Below are 7,038 nucleotides of genomic sequence, written 5' to 3'. Positions count from 1 at the left end.
CAATTTCATGTTTCTAATTCTGGTTATAGCCGAAATGAAATCAGTGCGCGGTCAGAAACTGACCTGGCAAACCCCAAATGTATTCCTTCTGATTCCTGACTTTTAATCGTCGTATGAGTCCCTGGCCAGACTTTTTGGAATCTATTTTGAGTCTAGTTATGATCTGGAGTTTTTCATATTTACTTGAATTTTGTACTATGAGATATTGTGCTAAGTGTGCTACGTGTTCGTAAATTTGGTGCATGACGATAAACTGAAATTGTGAAAATGATTATTCATGACCTAAAACGTATGGTATGACTTAGTTTTGACATTTTGACCAATATTTGACATGAACCTACTGATGTTGACTTTAGTTGACTACATTGACCAAGTTTTACTTTCAGTTGACTTTGTTTGACTTGCATGATATAGTTGACTTTTACTTTAAATCGCGTCGACTCGAGCAATAAGACAACGTACACTATGAAACCACACTTATATAAGATACATATATTGACCAACCTACATACGTATACTTAGGTTACACTACTCGGGTCTAAACCGTACAAGTCATTTGTCTTTCATTCCGAGCTTATTCAAAGGTGAGTCTACAGTCCCGCTTTTTACATGTTTTCAGGGATGAGAATACACGCTGTTATATTTACATTTTCAAATTCTTTATATTGACATGAGTACTACACATATGCATAATGAGTTTGTTCAAAAAGCCTCTAGCTTGAATACTTTTAATACCATTGGTAAGCACAATTTAGATGGACGGATCCGTTAGGTTGACAACCTCACCCACTATAAAAGCAGTGGTGCATTTACTTTGAACATTTAATACATCTAAACAATGTATAACATTTTACGAGGTAAGGTGGGTATAGTGGATATACTCGGGTCTTTGCTAGTATTCAGGTGCTCGGTTTATGCTTGCGACAGAATCTTGTGGTCAATGAAATTAAACTATTTTTCTGATAACTGTTTTTTTCAGACATTGTTACATTACTTTAAACCTGTAGATTCACCAACATTATTTGTTGACCTGTTTTTACGTGTTGTTATTCTCAGGTCCTTAAGAGGTATGCTTCCGCTGTGTTTGCTGCATGTCTGGCCGTGGAGTCAGCATTTGATTTTAAAGAACATTATTTACTTTCACATTTAAAACTTTTATACTGTTTAAATACTGTTGGCTTGTGGTTACGATCACAACAGTGTTTCTATTTTGGGATTTCTGAATTTTGTTTTTGAAAGTTATTAATTTAAATAAAATTAAATGCGATTGCTTTAAACGTCTCATATAGAGGGCGTAACTGTTAACTGTGGGACCTGAATAAACACGCCGTCAGATGGTATTTTGGCGAGGTGTTATAGTTAGTGATACCCGCCAGGATTCACTATAGTGTATACAGGGCGCGATGTTACACTACTCGTTGAGTAATCGAGGCCACAAGAGCATGGATGTGATGTGGGTTTAAAGTTCGGGCGTTTGATACCACATTGTGTTGGCATATGATATGGGTTTAAGTTCGGGCGTTCGATACCATATCATCATGTGTGCGTGGGAGTTAAGTGTGGGTTTATTCGTGGTGTTAAGACACCATATTTTACGTGATGGGTGGGTTAGTCAAGTGTTAAGAGACCAGTTGGGGATTAGTGACATGTGGTTTAGTCGCGGTGTTAAGACGCCACATTTATTGTGATGGGTGGGTTAGTCGCGGTGTTAAGACACCACCTAGGGGTTAGTGATACACCGTGTTAAGTACACTAACGGATGTTGTGTACACTTTCGGTCATTGTGTGGGTACCGCCCTCTTGTGTGCGTGTGTTGTTGGGTTAGAGTGTACCAGGTGTCATATCACCATGTGAGGGTACGTGACGTATGATCGTCTTATCTAGAGTAGTGTGTGTGGTTGCTCGTTATGAGTAAGGTGGCAAGTGACATCCTAGCGTAAGGATTCACTCTTTGTTGGCCACTTGATGCAATGTAGTGAGTGACTCCGTAGGAGAGTGTAAGGAGAGTGTTGTTCAATCTTCGTCATCCACATGTGCGTGTGAGATGTGCGGCGAGTGTTGTTCACTCCTTATCAGCCACTTTTCAGGTGTGTGTGTGTGTAGTAGTGCCATTTCGGAGGCGCTTTCGTCAGCCACATACGTGTACGAGTAGAGTCATGGTTGTTGACTAGATTTGATGCAGAAAGTGACCGTGTTAATGGTTATGACAAAGTTGGAAGGGTGTAGGCCTTGGTGTTTCTGAGCTTCTCCTTAGTGATGGGTGGATGGGTTAATAGGCTAGTTGTGTGGCCTTGGTGGATTGTGACTAGCGAGTGTCGCTAGAAAGTTGTGGGCATTTATCCGTAAGGTTCATTGGAGTGTGTGACTTTGAGACATCGGTTGACGTGTGACACCGGGAGTAGACCCCGTAAGGGTCGAGTTTTGAGTCTCAGTGGTAGTAGTAAGAGATTACATAACACTGCGTCAGGTGTCTCCTTATACATGCTAGTGTAATGTTTGACTCCGATGGTGTGATTACTTTGTACTTGGGTCCCGGTGAGAAACCCGAAGATACCACTGTGATTGGTTGCGGTGTTTGTGGGCATTAACGATTTGACTAGTTTGAATTGTCGAGGTTCGAGTACCTTTTAGTAACTCCGCAGAGGATTAGTGTGTATGACCAACGTTGAGATCGGTCATGTGTATTGTGGAATGTTGAAATTCCACGTGATGTTTTCATCTTGGCAGTAAGAGTGTGAGGTTAAGACCCTAAGTGGGGGAGTTATGTACCCAAAGGGTACCGTGTTGCCTCGGTTTTATAGGCGTGTTCAAGCGATTTGTCAGAAGTCATCCCATTGGTGAGCGAACGTGGGACATAGAGTGTTGACTTTGAGTGTCTCTTGTAGAGACATGTGGATGTTAGAGCGTTTGAGAGTGAGTTCTCTAGAGTATTGAGAACTTATACGTGTAAAAGTGTTAAGAATGTCCTTTAACGGATGGTCAAAGTAAAAGTTCACTTGGAAAGGTGGATGAGTGGTGAGTTAAGAAAGATTGGGTGTCGGTTGGAGATACAGGAGAGCGTGTGGAAATTCCATTACCGTGTGCGTGGTGCGGATGACCCAAATAGATTGTCGGTTGGCGATGATACTCTAAGTTGTAAGTAAGAGTGTGCCAAGTAATTGTGGAGGATTTTTTGTGTGGTTGGAACATTGCGTATTAAAGAAGTGAGACCATAGGATGCAATGGTGGTATCGAAGGGTTCAGAGTTGTGTGAGAACTCGAAAGTTGAGGTAGGTGTATTTTTCCTAGTTGCGATGAGGCGTAGATCGCGAGGACGCGATCCGAATCAAGTGGGGGAGAGTTTTAACATCCCAAATCTAGAAAACAAGTTCAAATGTAAACAGCTCAGGTGGTGACCGGCGGTCCACTTTGGTCTGTCCGTCCAAATTCAGTCTAAAGTGGAAACATGTGCAACCTGGACCGGCGATCCACTTTGGACCAGCGGTCCAACATGGGATTCTTGAAATAGGCAGGTCAGGAGTGGACCAGCGGTCCACTTTAGACCGGCGGTCCACAACGGGGTTTTGTGCAGTTTTGTTGTTTTGTAATAATAAGGGGCATTTTGTTCAATTCACTTGGGTATCAATTTGGAGCCTTCAAATCTGATCTAGATCCCATTTTGGATCTCATTTCACCCACACAAACACTCTCATCTTATCTTAGAGAGAGAGAGAAACCCATTTTTATAGTGAAAAAGCTTGATTTGAGGAAGAAGAAGTGGGAATTTCTTCAAAGTGCAAGTGTTAAGGTTGTTCATCTCATTGTTGGCTGCATTTTGAGAAAACTCATCTAGGTCACCTATGGGTGTTTGAAGCTAGTTGTGGGTGTTGTTGACCCTTATTGGTGGGTTTCCGGTTGTAAGACTAATTGGACATGTTAGGGCTTGTAAATTGGGTGTAATCACTAGGGTTAGTGATTACATTGCTGTTGGAACCCAAATGGGTGTGTTAAGAAGCTTGATTTTGAAATGGGTCAAAATTAGGGTTTGTGAGTGATTTATGGAAGACAAGTGTTTAACACTTGTGTTTTGGTTTTATTGGCGTTATAGGACCATTTTCACTAGTGTTAAGTGATTGTTGGTTAGTTTGGGCATTGGTTGTACTTGGAAGTGCAATTGGGTCAAAATTACACTAAGTGTCAATTTGGGTTGGTTTGTAATCCACCCTAATTGTGTTATTTGTTATATGATAATAGAATAGGTACTTTCCATTGGTAGATTTCGGATTTAATTTGCATTCATCAAGGAGACAAGGTAAGTGTAAATATATTATATGTATGGGTACGGGTGGGGTAGAGTGATCCTTGTGCGTTCAGGTTCACTTTACATGTGTGTGGGATGATGTACCTCGTGAGTTCGGGTCTACTTGGCACGTTTGTGCATTTTAGGTTACCACCCGTGGGGTAGTGAATCTCGTGAGTTTCGGATTCACATTGACAAGTAGGTCAACCCCATTGATGTTTTTGAGGTGATTTGGGTAGTGATTCTCGGGTGGTTCGGCTTCACTAGTGAATCTCGTGTAGTTCGGATTCACAATGTCACGTATAGTTCAGACGTTCCCATTATCGTTGTTGCGGCTTAGGGTAGTGATTCTCGTGAAGTTCGGCTTCACTAGTGAATCTCGTGTAGTTCGGATTCACAATGTCTCGTGCAGTTCGGATTCACAATGTCTCGTGTAGTTGAAATGTCCCGTTCTTATTGATTAAAAACGTTCCATATTAATTGATTTCGTTGCGAGGTTTTGACCTCTATATTAGACGTTTTTCAAAGACTGCATTCATTTTTAAAACAAACCATAACCTTTATTTCATAAATAAAGGTTTAAAAAGCTTTACGTAGATTATCAAATAATGATAATCTAAAATATCCTGTTTACACACGACCATTACATAATGGTTTACAATAGAAATATGTTACATCGAAATCAGTTTCTTGAATGCAGTTTTTACACAATATCATACAAACATGGACTCCAAATCTTGTCCTTATTTTAGTATGCAACAGCGGAAGCTCTTAATATTCACCTGAGAATAAACATGCTTTAAACGTCAACAAAAATGTTGGTGAGTTATAGGTTTAACCTATATATATCAAATCGTAACAATAGACCACAAGATTTCATATTTCAATACACATCCCATACATAGAGATAAAAATCATTCATATGGTGAACACCTGGTAACCGACATTAACAAGATGCATATATAAGAATATCCCCATCATTCCGGGACACCCTTCGGATATGATATAAATTTCGAAGTACTAAAGCATCTGGTACTTTGGATGGGGTTTGTTAGGCCCAATAGATCTATCTTTAGGATTCGCGTCAATTAGGGTCTCTGTTCCCTAATTCTTAGATTACCAGACTTAATAAAAAGGGGCATATTCGATTTCGATAATTCAACCATAGAATGTAGTTTCACGTACTTGTGTCTATTTTGTAAATCATTTATAAAACCTGCATGTATTCTCATCCCAAAAATATTAGATTTTAAAAGTGGGACTATAACTCACTTTCACAGATTTTTACTTCGTCAGGAAGTAAGACTTGGCCACTGGTTGATTCACGAACCTATAACAATATATACATATATATCAAAGAATGTTCAAAATATATTTACAACACTTTTAATATATTTTGATGTTTTAAGTTTATTAAGTCAGCTGTCCTCGTTAGTAACGTACAACTAGTTGTCCACAGTTAGATGTACAGAAATAAATCGATAAATATTATCTTGAATCAATCCACGACCCAGTGTATACGTATCTCAGTATTGATCACAACTCAAACTATATATATTTTGGAATCAACCTCAACCCTGTATAGCTAACTCCAACATTCACATATAGAGTGTCTATGGTTGTTCCGAAATATATATAGATGTGTCGACATGATAGGTTGAAACATTGTATGCTTGTCTATGGTATCTCAAGATTACATAATATACAATACAAGTTGATTAAGTTATGGTTGGAATAGATTTGTTACCAATTTTCACGTAGCTAAAATGAGAAAAATTATCCAATCTTGTTTTACCCATAACTTCTTCATTTTAAATCCGTTTTGAGTGAATCAAATTGCTATGGTTTCATATTGAACTCTATTTTTTGAATCTAAACATAAAAATTATAGGTTTATCGTCGAAAAAATAAGTTACAAGTCATTTTTGTAAAGGTAGTCATTTCAGTCGAAAGAACGACGTCTAGATGACCATTTTAGAAAACATACTTCCACTTTGAGTTTAACCATAATTTTTGGATATAGTTTCATGTTCATAATAAAAATCATTTTCCCAGAATAACAACTTTTAAATCAAAGTTTATCATAGTTTTTAATTAACTAACCCAAAACAGCCCGCGGTGCTACTACGACGGCGTAAATCCGGTTTTACGGTGTTTTTCGTGTTTCCAGGTTTTAAATCATTAAGTTAGCATATCATATAGATATAGAACATGTGTTTAGTTGATTATAAAAGTCAAGTTAGAAGGATTAACTTTTATTTGTGAACAAGTTTAGAATTAACTAAACTATGTTCTAGTGATTACAAGTTTAAACCTTCGAATAAGATAGCTTTATATGTATGAATCGAATGATGTTATGATCATCATTACTACCTCAAGTTCCTTGGATAAACCTACTGGAAATGAAAAAAATAGATCTAGCTTCAAAGGATCCTTGGATGGCTTGAAAGCTCTTGAAGCAGAATCATGACACGAAAACAATTTCAAGTAAGATTTCCACTCGAAATAAGATTGTTATAGTTATAGAAATTGAATTAAAGTTTGAATATGATTATTACCTTGTATTAGAAAGATAACATACTGTAAGTAACAAAGGTTTCTTGATCTTGGATGATTACTTGGAATGGATTTAGAAAACTTGGAAGTAAACTTGCAATCTTGGAAGTATTCTTGATTTTATGAAACTAGAACTTTTGAAATTTATGAAGAACACTTAGAACTTGAAGATAGAACTTGAGAGAGATCAATTAGATGAAGAA

This window comes from Rutidosis leptorrhynchoides, chromosome 1 (genome assembly GCF_046630445.1).
Source record: "Rutidosis leptorrhynchoides isolate AG116_Rl617_1_P2 chromosome 1, CSIRO_AGI_Rlap_v1, whole genome shotgun sequence".
NCBI lineage: Eukaryota > Viridiplantae > Streptophyta > Magnoliopsida > Asterales > Asteraceae > Rutidosis > Rutidosis leptorrhynchoides.
This window is presented reverse-complemented; position numbering follows the sequence as displayed.